Source organism: Cherax quadricarinatus, chromosome 18 (genome assembly GCF_038502225.1).
Source record: "Cherax quadricarinatus isolate ZL_2023a chromosome 18, ASM3850222v1, whole genome shotgun sequence".
Classification (NCBI taxonomy): Eukaryota; Metazoa; Arthropoda; class Malacostraca; order Decapoda; family Parastacidae; genus Cherax; species Cherax quadricarinatus.
Genome location: NC_091309.1, coordinates 21,060,149 through 21,076,390, shown reverse-complemented (window position 1 = coordinate 21,076,390; position 16,242 = coordinate 21,060,149). Strand labels below are relative to the sequence as shown.

General features: G+C 44.2%; 1 protein-coding gene across 3 annotated transcripts in view; it reads left to right on the top strand.

The window, feature by feature from the left end:
- The window catches only part of for (cGMP-dependent protein kinase for), a 1,322,775-nt gene that overhangs the window by 1,099,646 nt on the left and 206,887 nt on the right, over positions 1 to 16,242 (top strand). The window lies entirely within an intron of this gene.

Here is a 16,242-nt window from a genome sequence, read left to right as displayed (position 1 = left end):
TAAAATACTAGAAGGTAAGTATAGGAAGAAGTTCGTAACACTCTTGTGGATGTGATTGTGAAACCATTTATATTGTAGGGACCAGTTACATTGTTGCTAGAGTGCGAAATGTTTAACAGGCTTTTGTTTCACACTTGTTGGTGGAGAGTGAGAGCGAGATCGAGCACAAGAACGAACCATCGAGTGCCACCGCTTACGTTGTTCCGTTGACACCGTTGTCACCTCTTTATCTGCTAAGTTCACCATGACCATCTGTGCCCTGATTACCAGGTAGCTTTTTCTCCACCCACTTCTGTGCCTCACCTCTGTGCCTCACCTCTGTGCTCCACCTCTGTGCCCCACCTCTGTGCCCCACCTCTGTGCCCCACCTCCGTGCCTCATCTCGCTGCCCCACATCGCTGAGGTTCTCTCCACCTACACTTACCTACACTTGCAACTTCACCACCACCACCACTACCACCACTACTACCACTACTAGTACTACTACTATTACTAAATTACATCGTCTTCACATCTCTACTGCTTCTGCTAACTGGACTGAAGAAGCCTACTGTGTGGGCGAAACATTTCGGAATAAAGATACATAACTGTTGCACGTGTCTTATTTACCAGCCTGACGATATCGTGTACCATATACATAGACTGGAATATTAACGAACACTAACAGCCCATATAACTCAGGCGAAGTTGCTGATCAGGAGAATTTACAGCAAACTTTTATTGCCTGTGTTAATTCGGTCAAAGGCCTAAATCACTGTGAACGCCTAAAGTCCTTCAACTTACAACCTACTCGAGAAAGCTGCGTCATAATTTTCAGTATAAACCTTGGTGACAGATACCGACAAGTGACCAAGGCCTCAGGACCGTAATGTTTTCCTATAAATATATCCTGGTGTTTGCTCACTTGTCTTTCCAAACCAGTCATAATTTTCACCTGCAGAATATTGGAGGAACTTGTTCCAAATCTGCACACTGATACTATTCCTTAGGCGGCACCGAATACGGTTCAGATTATCCCCCGATGAACAACAGGAGTGCAGTGAGGTGAGGAAGATTTGAACGCGTTTAATAAAGGGGCACGTCAATTCCCCTGTTCTCTAATATGTTATTTTTCCCCTATAATCTACCTTATCCATAATTACTATCACATTTGCTTTGTCTGCTTTCGTAAGGTGAAGTCCAGGATCTTTCCTTAATTCATGGTATAACTTAACAAATCTTTAAGGACAATTGTGTTGTAGAGGTGTGAGCACAGCTTAGATTTCTTACAGCTCACACCTCTACAACACAATTGTCCTCAAAGATTTGTTAAGTTTATACCATTAATTAAGGAAGTTCCTAGACTTCACCTTACGAAAGTAAACAAAGCAAATGCGATAGTAATTATGGATAAGGTAGATTATAGGGCAAAAATAAACACGATATTAGGAGATAGGGAAACTCACGCGTCTCTTCAAGGATTCACGGCTTTTCAACGGCCTGACGCTGTCTGCTAGGGTAAAACCTCTCTTGTAATGGTAAAATGGTGTCTCCCTTCCTTCCTTCCTTCCTTCCTTCCTTCCGCGTGGTCGGCAGCGTCGCTCTTGCTCTGATGTGGCAAGCCAGATGACTGTGGGATTGTTCCGCTCCCTTGGTTTGTGTCACGTTGGTCGAACATTGGGGAGCCCTGGACCATGTTGCCCGCCTAGGTTATGCCACCTCTCGTAAGCTCGCATTGTTTTGTGTTATCTACGATATACTCGCCTTGTTAGTATTACCTAGGATATACTCGCCTTGGTAGCACCACCTAGGATGATACTCGCCTTGGTAGCACCACCTAGGATGATACTCGCCTTGGTAGTACCACTTAGGATGATACTCGCCTTGGTAGTACCACCTAGGATGATACTCGCCTTGCTGGTACCACTTAGGATGCTACTTGCCTTGCTAGTACCACTTAGGATGATACTTGCCTTGCTAGTACCACTTAGGATGATACTTGCCTTGCTAGTACCACTTAGGATGATACTTGCCTTGCTAGTACCACCTAGGATATACTCGCCTTGTTAGTACCACCTAGGATATACTCGCCTTGTTAGTACCACCTAGGATATACTCGCCTTGTTAGTACCACCTAGGATATACTCGCCTTGTTAGTACCACCTAGGATATACTCGCCTTGTTAGTACCACCTAGGATATACTAATCTTGTTAGTACCACCTTGGATATACTCATCTTGTTAGTACCACCTTGGATATACTCGCCTTGTTAGTACCACCTTGGATATACTCATCTTGTTAGTACCACCTTGGATATACTCATCTTGTTAGTACCACCTAGGATATACTCGCCTTGTTAGTACCACCTAGGATATACTAATCTTGTTAGTACCACCTTGGATATACTCATCTTGTTAGTACCACCTTGGATATACTCGCCTTGTTAGTACCACCTTGGATATACTCATCTTGTTAGTACCACCTAGGATATACTCGCCTTGTTAGTACCACCTAGGATATACTCGCCTTGTTAGTACCACCTTGGATATACTCGCCTTGTTAGTACCACCTTGGATATACTCATCTTGTTAGTACCACCTTGGATATACTCATCTTGTTAGTACCACCTAGGATATACTCGCCTTGTTAGTACCACCTTGGATATACTCGCCTTGTTAGTACCACCTTGGATATACTCATCTTGTTAGTACCACCTTGGATATACTCATCTTGCTAGTACCACCTAGGATATACTCGCCTTGTTAGTACCACCTTGGATATACTCACCTTGTTAGTACCACCTTGGATATACTCATCTTGTTAGTACCACCTTGGATATACTCGCCTTGTTAGTACCACCTTGGATATACTCGCCTTGTTAGTACCACCTTGGATATACTCATCTTGTTAGTACCACCTTGGATATACTCGCCTTGTTAGTACCACCTTGGATATACTCATCTTGTTAGTACCACCTTGGATATACTCGCCTTGTTAGTACCACCTTGGATATACTCGCCTTGTTAGTACCACCTTGGATATACTCATCTTGTTAGTACCACCTTGGATATACTCGCCTTGTTAGTACCACCTTGGATATACTCGCCTTGTTAGTACCAACTTGGATATACTCATCTTGTTAGTACCACCTTGGATATACTCGCCTTGTTAGTACCACCTTGGATATACTCATCTTGTTAGTACCACCTTGGATATACTCGCCTTGTTAGTACCACCTTGGATATACTCGCCTTGTTAGTACCACCTTGGATATACTCATCTTGTTAGTACCACCTTGGATATACTCATCTTGTTAGTACCACCTTGGATATACTCGCCTTGTTAGTACCACCTTGGATATACTCGCCTTGTTAGTACCACCTTGGATATACTCATCTTGTTAGTACCACCTTGGATATAGTCGCCTTGTTAGTACCACCTTGGATATACTCGCCTTGTTAGTACCACCTTGGATATACTCATCTTGTTAGTACCACCTTGGATATACTCATCTTGTTAGTACCACCTTGGATATACTCGCCTTGTTAGTACCACCTTGGATATACTCGCCTTGTTAGTACCACCTTGGATATACTCATCTTGTTAGTACCACCTTGGATATACTCATCTTGTTAGTACCACCTTGGATATACTCGCCTTGTTAGTACCACCTTGGATATACTCGCCTTGTTAGTACCACCTTGGATATACTCATCTTGTTAGTACCACCTTGGATATACTCATCTTGTTAGTACCACCTTGGATATACTCGCCTTGTTAGTACCACCTTGGATATACTCGCCTTGTTAGTACCACCTTGGATATACTCATCTTGTTAGTACCACCTTGGATATACTCATCTTGTTAGTACCACCTTGGATATACTCATCTTGTTAGTACCACCTTGGATATACTCATCTTGTTAGTACCACCTTGGATATACTCATCTTGTTAGTACCACCTTGGATATACTCATCTTGTTAGTACCACCTTGGATATACTCATCTTGTTAGTACCACCTTGGATATACTCGCCTTGTTAGTACCACCTTGGATATACTCATCTTGTTAGTACCACCTTGGATATACTCATCTTGTTAGTACCACCTTGGATATACTCATCTTGTTAGTACCACCTTGGATATACTCATCTTGTTAGTACCACCTTGGATATACTCATCTTGTTAGTACCACCTTGGATATACTCGCCTTGTTAGTACCACCTTGGATATACTCATCTTGTTAGTACCACCTTGGATATACTCATCTTGTTAGTACCACCTTGGATATACTCATCTTGTTAGTACCACCTTGGATATACTCATCTTGTTAGTACCACCTTGGATATACTCATCTTGTTAGTACCACCTTGGATATACTCATCTTGTTAGTACCACCTTGGATATACTCGCCTTGTTAGTACCACCTTGGATATACTCATCTTGTTAGTACCACCTTGGATATACTCATCTTGTTAGTACCACCTTGGATATACTCGCCTTGTTAGTACCACCTTGGATATACTCGCCTTGTTAGTACCACCTTGGATATACTCATCTTGTTAGTACCACCTTGGATATACTCATCTTGTTAGTACCACCTTGGATATACTCATCTTGTTAGTACCACCTTGGATATACTCATCTTGTTAGTACCACCTTGGATATACTCGCCTTGTTAGTACCACCTTGGATATACTCATCTTGTTAGTACCACCTTGGATATACTCATCTTGTTAGTACCACCTTGGATATACTAATCTTGTTAGTACCACCTTGGATATACTCATCTTGTTAGTACCACCTTGGATATACTCATCTTGTTAGTACCACCTTGGATATACTCATCTTGTTAGTACCACCTTGGATATACTCATCTTGTTAGTACCACCTTGGATATACTCATCTTGTTAGTACCACCTTGGATATACTCGCCTTGTTAGTACCACCTTGGATATACTCATCTTGTTAGTACCACCTTGGATATACTCATCTTGTTAGTACCACCTTGGATATACTCATCTTGTTAGTACCACCTTGGATATACTCATCTTGTTAGTACCACCTTGGATATACTCATCTTGTTAGTACCACCTTGGATATACTCATCTTGTTAGTACCACCTTGGATATACTCATCTTGTTAGTACCACCTTGGATATACTCATCTTGTTAGTACCACCTTGGATATACTCGCCTTGTTAGTACCACCTTGGATATACTCATCTTGTTAGTACCACCTTGGATATACTCATCTTGTTAGTACCACCTTGGATATACTCATCTTGTTAGTACCACCTTGGATATACTCATCTTGTTAGTACCACCTTGGATATACTCATCTTGTTAGTACCACCTTGGATATACTCATCTTGTTAGTACCACCTTGGATATACTCATCTTGTTAGTACCACCTTGGATATACTCATCTTGTTAGTACCACCTTGGATATACTCATCTTGTTAGTACCACCTTGGATATACTCATCTTGTTAGTACCACCTTGGATATACTCATCTTGTTAGTACCACCTTGGATATACTCATCTTGTTAGTACCACCTTGGATATACTCGCCTTGTTAGTACCACCTTGGATATACTCATCTTGTTAGTACCACCTTGGATATACTCATCTTGTTAGTACCACCTTGGATATACTCATCTTGTTAGTACCACCTTGGATATACTCATCTTGTTAGTACCACCTTGGATATACTGGTCTCGCTTCATAGTATGGGACTTTGCTCGGTATTGTCCCCTCAAGGGAGGTTCCTTGATGCTGGTGAGGGGCTCTTGATCTAGGGAATTGGATCTGTGCTCCGGTTCCCTGAATTAAGTCTGAATACCTTCTAACCCCCCCCCCCTACATGCGCTGTATAAGCCTACGGGTTTATCGCTCCCCCATGATTATATATAATGCTCGGTGTTGTCCAGTGTCTTTGGGATTCCCAAGTCAGTTTTACACTTAAGGTGGTTGCTTTAATTAATATGCATCAATATATGGCTGACTCTCTCTCTCTCTCTCTCTCTCTCTCTCTCTCTCTCTCTCTCTCTCTCTCTCTCTCTCTCTCTCTCTCTCGTTATGTTAAGATCGTCATGTATTTGACAAGATAAGAGTTGTTATTGATGCTGGTAAGGGACTTTTCATCCAGGGAATGGGACTTGCTCTTTCCTTCCTTGGATGGAACCTGATTGCCTCTCATTCCTCAAGCGCTGTATGACCCATAAATATCACAATCAGGTATCCCTGTCTAGGCTACACACCTGATTTCCAGGAATTTTTTTCCCTTTTTTTTCCTCCTGCACGTTCCTGATTTCCATCGCTGACTTGAGATTGTCTCGCCTCAACTTCTGTGTAACTTTGAAGCTTTTCGTCAGTTTTCGTACTCTAGGAGCCCGGTCCTGGGTCAGGCTTGTCTGATGCCTGCCTGTTCAACGAGGCTGTTGCTGCAGGCGGTCCGCTGGCCTACATATTCATGACAGCCTGGTTGATCCCACACCTGCCTGTGTGTCTTCTCAAAACAAAGGTTAGTGTTGTAATTGAGCAGTGTGGCCGTCCCTGGTGGATGAATTTTAAACCCACACGGGTTTAGAGCTTTTTATGAAGATAAACCCAGCGATTATCTGATCATTATTTAGTTTTAGGTTAAGAGGAAGGTGGGGTCATGTGAAATAATTTTTCTGTACCGGAAAGAATTATTTAAACTTTTTTATTTCTAAATTGTTAGTGTTGGACGGAGGGAGTGGAGGGTGAGGAGAGAGCCTTCTGATATACTACCCCAGTCTCAACTGTTTAGACATGACTGGAGGTAGACTGTGGGTAATCCTTCTCATTTAAAGATAATTATAAACACAGTTGTTAGAGAAGCGGGTATTTTATATACAGGGCAGAGAGGATTACGACCTGTTAAGGGGCACGTCAGTTCCCCTGACGTGCCCCTTAGGTAGATTATAGGGGAAAAATAAACATGATATTAATAGACAGGGAAACTCTTTTAAAGGTATGGAGGATGAGGAGTGAGTATAGAGGTAATTGGTGAGACAATTAGCATGTTGAAAGAGCGTAAATATGTTTGGATGTATGGAATTATGAGAGAGATTATTATTATTATAATCAAAGGGGAAGCGCTAAACCCGGAGGATTATACAACGCCTGGGGGGGGGGTGTGGAAGGCATTCAGGCTTAATTCGGGGAACTGGAGCACAGATCTAATTCCCTAAATCAAGAGCCCCTCACCAACATCAAGGAACCTTCCTTGAGGGAATTATGAGAGAGAGCAACGTGGGCGACGTGGTTATGCAATGGTACAAACTATTTTTACACTATAAGAGCAAAGATATTCCACATGTGTCTAATTTTCATCTTGTCGGTATTGTATACCATTCATGTACAAGGTGGATATGTTGTTGCAGATATTTACTTGTTAAATTGTTACAATCTATTAAGACTTCATGAGAAGACTCAGACTCAAGTTAGGTAATGTAATTAAGAGACCAGATATGTTCCATTATATACTGATATATTCTTATGAGCATATCTCTTGCGTGTGCGTACTGACAACCACACAGCATGTACTCTTGGAGGAGTATATGTCTCAGTATATATACATTTGGAGGGGTGTGTGTGTATATATATATATATATATATATATATATATATATATATATATATATATATATATATATATATATATATATATATATGAGAGTTTAGTTTAACCCCGCGGGGCCCATATTTGTGAGTGAAACATTCTTGAACAGTGATAAACAAGTGACATGTGACATTATTGACTCTCCTGTGTCAATAACTATTAAAGACTCCTTCCAGTATTAGTGACCCCGTTGATTTCACCGTGATTGTTTCGTGTTTGGCTGGTGTGTACACCACTGGTTGTATCTCCTGGCTGGTGTGTACACCACTGGTTGTATCTCCTGGCTGGTGTGTACACCACTGGTTGTATCTCCTGGCTGGTGTGTACACCACTGGTTGTATCTCCTGGCTGGTGTGTACACCACTGGTTGTATCTCCTGGCTGGTGTGTACACCACTGGTTGTATCTCCTGGCTGGTGTGTACACCACTGGTTGTATCTCCTGGCTGGTGTGTACACCACTGGTTGTATCTCCTGGCTGGTGTGTACACCACTGGTTGTATCTCCTGGCTGGTGTGTACACCACTGGTTGTATCTCCTGCCTGGTGTGTACACCACTGGTTGTATCTCCTGGCTGGTGTGTACACCACTGGTTGTATCTCCTGGCTGGTGTGGTCTCCACTGCCTGCCCACAACTGGGTCACGATGATCTCCCTGGGTTCCTTCAGGGTTACGAAGTGGGGTGAGTCACGGCCCTCAGGGATTTCACTGAAAATGGCCTCATTTTTGATGAACCTGTACAGGGCCTTTATCTGGGCAACGGTGTTTTGTATTGCATTGCGTCTTGTTGCTTTATATGTTATCTGTGATTGAGGGCATCATTGCCCCTCTTGCTCCCCGGCCTAATTCCTTAAAAATTACTATTAAGTAGCACACTCAAAGTTACTGTGTGTATGTGTGTGTGTGTGTGTGTGTGTGTGTGTGTGTGTGTGTGTGTGTGTGTGTGTGTGTGTGTGTGTGTGTGTGTGTGTGTGCGGGTGTGTAGACAGTAATGTGCATATTAATTGGGAAAGTGATGGAATAAGACATTTATTTGTAAAATTAATGTTTATCTAAAAAATACACGGTAATGATATGACAGATAATTGATTTAATACGAGATATGACCACCCTTTATTTGTATAAGCATTGCTACACGCTTTGGCTTAGAATAGATCAATGCTGAAGACATTTTGCCAAGTTCTTCGTCTTGGTACCAGGTCCTAATAACAGCAGCAGTTAGCTTCTTCACAGTTGAACAGTCCTGTTTTGCGATCCTGCATTTGGTTATTGCTCATAGATTCTCAGTTGGGTTGAAATCAGAAGAATTTCCAGGCCAATTCAGAACGCTTAGCCCCACTCTCTTAGAAGAATGTTAGCATTTTTCTGGAAGTGTGGCATGGAACAAGATCCTGCTGGAAAATGCTTTCTCCATCATGAAAGGTCTATCCACAATGGGAAACAAATGAATTGCCAGTATTATCTTATATTTGTCACTGTTCATCGTTCCCTCAACAATAACAAGCCGTCCAGGACTTTCATCAGTTAAACTACAGCTAAACATATTCTTAGGTGTGTGTTTTGACGCTTGTTCAATGTGTCCATTCCAAAGAGGAGGACAGGAGGGTTAGGGGAGACATGATAACGACATACAAAATACTGCAAGGAATAAATAAGGTGGACTGAGACAGGATGTTCCAGAGATGGGACACAGAAACAAGGGGTCACAATTGGAAGTGACTCGGATGAGTCAAAGGGATGTTAGGAAGTATTTCTTCAGTCATAGAGTTGTCAAGCAGTGGAATAGCCTAGAAAGTGACGTAGTGGAGGCAGGAACCACATACATAGTTTTAAGACGAGGTTTGATAAAGCTCATCGAGCAGGGAGAGAGAGGACTCAGTAGCAATCAGTGAAGAGGCGGGGCCAGGAGCTATGACTCGACCCCTGCAACTACAAATAGGTGAGCACACACACACACACACGTCCTACGAGGAGAGGTTATCGGAAATCGACCAACGACACTGGAAGACAGGAGAGATAGGGGGGATATAACAACATATAAAATACTGAGAGGAATCGATAAGGTGGACAGAAACAGGATGTTCCAGAGATGGGACACAGCAACAAGGGGTCACAGTTGGAAGTTGAAGACTCAGATGAATCACAGGGATGTTAGGAAGTATTTCTTCAGTCACAGAGTTGTCAGGAAGTGGAAGTCTTGGAAGTGATGTAGTGGAGGCAGGATCCATACATAGCTTTAAGAAGAGGTATGATAAAGCTCACGGAGCGGGAAGAGTGACCTAGTAGCGGCCATTGAAGAGGCGGGGACAGGAGCTGTGAATCGACCCCTGCAACCACAAGAAGGTGAGTACAACTAGGGGCGTACATGCCATAGTTTGGTCTCTGTGGTCCTGAAAGTTATAGAATCCTTGGGTGTTGGTGGTCGTGTCGTCGCTGGGACACAGGTGAGGGAGCTTGGACACAGATGAGGGAGCCGGGACACAGGTGAGGGAGCCGGGACACAGAAGAGAGAGCCGGGACACAGAAGAGAGCCGGGACGCAGATGAGGGAGCCGGGACACAGGTGAGGGAGCCGGGACACAGGTGAGGGAGCCGGGACACAGATGAGGGAGCCGGGACACAGATGAGGGAGCAGGGACACAGATGAGGGAGCTGGGACACAGATGAGGGAGCTGGGACACAGGTGAGGGAGCTGGGACACAGGTGAGGGAGCCGGGACACAGATGAGGGAGCTGGGACACGGGTGAGGGAGCCGGGACACAGAGGGAGCTGGGACACAGATGAAGGAGCCGGGACACAGATGAGGGAGCCGGGACACAGATGAGGGAGCTGGGACACAGGTGAGGGAGCCGGGACACAGATGAGGGAGCCGGGACACAGAGGGAGCTGGGACACAGATGAAGGAACCGGGACACAGATGAGGGAGCCGGGACACAGATGAGAGAGCTGGGACACAGATGAGGGAGCTGGGACACAGGTGAGGGAGCCGGGACACAGATGAGGGAGTTGGGACACAGATGAGGGAGCTGGGACACAGATGAGGGAGCTGAGACAGGTGAGGGAGCTGGGGTTCCCACGCCCCCAGCCTGGAGGGTGGGCGGGTCTCAGGGCACAAGCAGTGACCCAAGACACACTGGTCGTCGCTGAACATGGGGGTAGCACAGACAAGAATAACCCCGTGGCGGAAGAGAGGACGAAGAGGAGGAGAGAAGAAGAGAGGGGAGAAGAGAGAAGAAGAGGGGGAGGAGGAGAAAAGAGAAGATATATTGTTGTATATTATTACGTGAGATGTTTGGCAGAAAATGCTGCCTTGACTCTGTCATATCTCAATAAACATACAAAAAACAAGATAGAGTTGAATTTGTTAAACCAAGAACACTTAAAGGGATGTATTGATTGTATAGTCTCTCAGTAAACCAAGAATACCTAGAAAGAATAGTGTTATTAGACCAAGAACATTTAGAAAGTATAAATATAGTTACATCTTGAAGTATTGTGTATGGATGTTCTTGTGTTCTTGCGTGTGTTGTGGGAGTGTTTGTGTGTGTTGTTGGACTGTTCTTGCGTGTGTTCTGGGAGTGTTTGTGTGTGTTGTTGGACTGTTCTTGCGTGTGTTCTGGGACTGTTCTTGTGTGTTGTGGGACTGACTTGCTGGTCCCTCAGGTCACACACAGTGACTTGCTGGTTCCGCAGGTCACACAGTGACTTGCTGGTCCGTCAAGTCACACACAGTGACTTGCTGGTCCGTCAGGTCACACACAGTGACTTGCTGGTCCCTCAGGTCACACACAGTGACTTGCTGGTCCCTCAGGTCACACACAGTGACTTGCTGGTCCGTCAAGTCACACACACTGACTTGCTGGTCCGTCAGGTCACACACAGTGACTTGCTGGTCCCTCAGGTTAAACACAAAGGCTGGTCTTCAGGTCCCTCAGGTCACACCAGAACAGGTCCTTGAACTGATCTCTTCAAGCTTCCTGATGTAACTCTCTCCACCACGTGTAATGACCTGAATCTCTGGTAGGCGCGTGCGAGAGAGAGAGAGAGAGAGAGAGATCAACTTCATCCTGCTCCCTATTTGTATGTCTCATAACAATAAAAAGGCTTTAACATGAGCTGATGTAGGTAGCAGCTCTTAGCTTGTCAATAAAGTTAGGAACTTTAAGCTAACCTTGTAAAAACCCCATGTAAAAAAAAAAAAAAGAGAAAGAAAGAGAAAAGAGAGAATATTACATCTCAGTTAGCCATAATGAATTACCGCAGCCATATACAGACACTGAGACAGCACTTCACTTCTTCCAGCAACATTGAGACATTCTCTATTGAAATTCGATTAGCTTTTGATACGTATTTTGAAAATAGTTCAATATCAAAATGCTTTCGCGAAAATATTTAAATGTCTTACTAACGAGATGCCATCAAAAAGTTCCTGGACTGCCGCTAATAAAGATAATATTGATAGGCTTAGCAAGTCACCTAGTTGAAGTTGTCTCCCTCTAAGATCTCTCCTTGTCAGGGGTCCCTAACAGTGTGATGTCAGGGGCCCCCAGGAGTGTCATATTAGAGGCTTCAGCAGTATGATGTCAGGGCCCCTCTTGCAGTATCATGTCAATACGCCACAGTATGGTGTCAGGGCCCCCCTTGCAGTGTCATGTCAGTCCGCCACAGTATAGTGTCAGAGCCCCCTGCAGTATCATGTCAGTCCGCCACAGTATGGTGTCAGAGCCCCCCTGCAGTATCATGTCAGTCCGCCACAGTATAGTGTCAGAGCCCCCCCTGCAGTGTCATGTCAGTCCACCACAGTATGATGTCAGGGCCCCCCTTGCAGTATCATGTCAGTCCGCCACAGTATGGTGTCAGGGCCCCCCTCGCAGTGTCATGTCAGTCCGCCACTGTATAGTGTCATAGCCCCCCTGCAGTGTCATGTCAGTCCACCACAGTATGGTGTCAGGGGTTTCCCCAGCAGTGTGATGTCAGGACCCCTGCAGTGAACTAGGTCAACAGCCTGGCTGCTGGCTCACCTACAAGGTCAGGCCACCAGACCTGTTATCACTGCTGAGTTGGCGGTCACTGCTGGTCTTGTTCGATCCTTGTATGTCCTTTGTGTCTGAGGTGGTGGTGATAGTGGGTGAAAGTGGTGATGGGTGGTTGTCGTGTGTTCTTGTGATGGGTCGTTGCCGGGATAGATGATTGGTGGTTGTTGGTGGCTGTGATGATGGTATCTTAGTATGGTGATGGCGGTTCTGAACATGGAACCTACCTGAAGTCGATTGCGGGGGATCAACGCCCCCACGATCAGGTCCCGACCAAGCTTCTTCTGGTTGCTAGGCTTGATTGACTGAAGCTGTTAGTGCTAGCCACACGCAGTCCAACGTATGCACCACAGCCCGGCTGATTAGGAACTTGCTTAAGACAGCCAGAGGTTTGTTGGTAATCTCTCTTATGCACGAAGGGAGGGTGGAAATAAATGGTATAAAATATCGACACAATGGAAATATAAACACATATGCAGTATAATGTGATCCTTTATTGACAACGTTTCGCCCACACAGTGAGCCTTTTCAAGTCACAAGCAGAAGGTCTACTCACATACTTATCCAATCTCCCTTCCAAGCTACCCAAGATTTTAGACTCTAACCCCACTCGGTAGATCATCAGATGCAGCATTCGCCACCTGGCCCAGCATTCTGAACCTGATTATAAATACTCGCGTACCTTCCACCCAGGCAGATCTGTTTGTGACTTGAAAAAGCTCACTGTGTGGGCGAAACGTTGTCAATAAAGGATCACATTATACTGCATATGTGTTTATATTTCCACGAAGGGAGGGTGTTGAGTATTGGTCGTCTTACACTTATTGAGTTCTCTCTTTGTGTATTTATTATTCGTTTGCTTTGCATTTGATGTATTTTACACGTTCTGCCAAGCCTCTTGTCGAATATGGAGTGATTTTAGTATGCAGGTTTGCCACCAATCCTTTTGGGATTTTGCAAGTATAGAATATTATGTGTCTTTCTCGCCTACATTCCAAAATGTACAATTTAAAGGACTTAAAGGTTCCCAGTATTTCAGATGCTCTACTGAATTTATTCAAGTAGTGAAGGTTGTATAAATTTTCCCAGTTCTATAATTTCTCCTGCCTTGAAGAAGACTGTTTTGTAGAGAATAATCGTTGGCCCTGCCAGTGACTACTCTTGTTATCCAGCCTATCATTTTCCTTGTGGTTGTCATAATAACATTATTATGGTCCTTGAATGTGAGAACCTCTGACAGTGTCACTACTAAGTCTCTCATATTAAACTTCTGCTTCACTGAATGATTCAAGTTTATCTTGTTCTCTGTTTCAGTGTTTATTTCTTCATTTTTTCCATAGCGGAGTAACTGAAATTTGTCCTCGTTGAACATTATATTGCTGTTAGAAGCCTAGTGAAAGACTTTGTATATATCATCTTGAAGATTCACCGTGTCCTCGATGGACGCCACTCTCATAGAAATTCTTATTTGTCAGCAAAGGATGATTTGTGTCCTTGTGTATGTGAGAAATGAGAAAGTGAACTGGGGAGAGCACTGGGCGTACTCAAAGATTTGTTAAGTTATACCATGAATTAGGGAGAGATCCTAGACTTCACCTTACGAAACAAAGCAAATGCGATTGTAATTATGGACAAGGTAGATTATAGTGGAAAACTGAACATGTTATTAGAAAACGGGGTAATTTACGTGCCTCTTAAGAGTTTTTTTTTTACTGTGGCAGCCCCTGATTTTACTGTTTATTGTTAATCTTTAGATTATAATCGTTAAAGGTAAATGTCCATCAGCCCATTTTCCATTTGTTGCTTTAACGCACAGTTTGTGAGCTATTACACCATCGTTGTACATGTCGAAGACATTTTGTTTGTCTTCCAGTGCGTCCAATACCATGTCGTAATGGACCAGCAATTGTGAAAGGTAGGAGCGACCCGCTCTAAACTCATGCTGCCCTGGATTGTGCAGTTATTGTGACTTCATGTGACTATCAATCTTGCTGCTTAAGACCCTTTCAGATATTTTGTTATGTGACGTTAGTCTATTGGTCAGTATTTTTTTTTTTTTTTGCAGTTTCTTTAATTCCACCTTTGTGGAGTGAGGTTACGTTGGTATATTAAATAACTGTGATGACACCTGTGTACAGGCTCCTCCTCTTCCTTAGAATAATTAAGACAAGAGAGAGAGAGAGAGAGAGAGAGAGAGAGAGAGAGAGGTGTCTTGCAGTTCTTCGTTAATGCGGAGAGATGGGGGAGAGGGAAAGAGAAGCAGGAATTCTGGCAAGGCAGACAAGCGGGCAAGGCAGGTGGGCAGGCGGGAATTTAAGTATAAAAGGAGTCAGTAGGTGGTGGGGCGGTGAAGCTGTGATAAAGGTAGTGCGAGTGTGGGGGATAGGGGTCATGTGCTTTCATCACCAGCAAGGTGACTACACCCACCCCACCCACCGTAACCCACCCATCACCCAGACCTGTCTCACCATTCTCACCCACTCAACTTCACTCTCATCCACTCAACTTCACCCTCAATCCACTCAACCAACCCATACCCACTCACCCATCCACTCACTCACCCACCCACTCACCCACCCACTCACTCACTCACTCTCGTTTCAGCAGAACTTGCACTTGTAAGGAGAAACCTTAGTGGTTAACCTCCCTGATAATGACTTAAGACATTCTCCAAAGTTGTTGATTTAAGATGTGTTGATACTGGTCACTAGGAAGCACTCTTCCTCTTGTGTGTTGCTGGGGAGGATATTAACCCGCCAGTGTCGTGCACCACCAGGGCAGAGGGATGCAGTCTGATTCAATCACAGGACAGAGAGAGTAGTTGCAGTTCTTGGAATCTAGACACCTTCCTTGAAGGAATGTTTACCACAGAGCACTACCTGCACACACCATAGACATGGTGTGTCTACACGCCATAGACATGGCCTAGACACGGTCTAAAAACGCCATAGACACGACCTGCACACGCGTAATCACGATCTGGACATACCATAGACAGTCTACACACGGCTTACACGCGTCATAGACATAGCGTACATACATCATAGACACGACCTATACACGTCATAAACCTGGCCTATACTCACCATAGACACGCCATAGGCACGAATTTACTACATCAGTGGTATTATATACCAACAAATATGCTAATAAATCACAATATGCGCTTAATGACATATTATTGAGATGTTTCATCCACTAGAATTAATAAAATACCCGGTAAACGAAACGTCTTCTCGATAAACTGACATTAGCAGCATATTGTGTTTTAGTAACTACGCCAAAGGTAGGAAGGAGCTCATTATTATTACCAGCCAAATTTCACCGGCGCTCAAGAGTGTTCTGTAGGTGGTGTCTCAGTGTAATAAATGTCAGGAGAAACTAGAGCACGGAGGTCCCAGTAGCACGACATTATTGATAATTCTGCCCTCCCACATGTACCACGTACCCCGCGACATTTACTGTCTGTATCTAAACTGCTAGTGTGACCCCCAGCACAGGGTCTGCCAGAAGTGACCCCTCGCCCCGGACACCACAGGGTACTCCAGGAGTGACACCTACCCCCGGACACCACAGGGTCCTCCA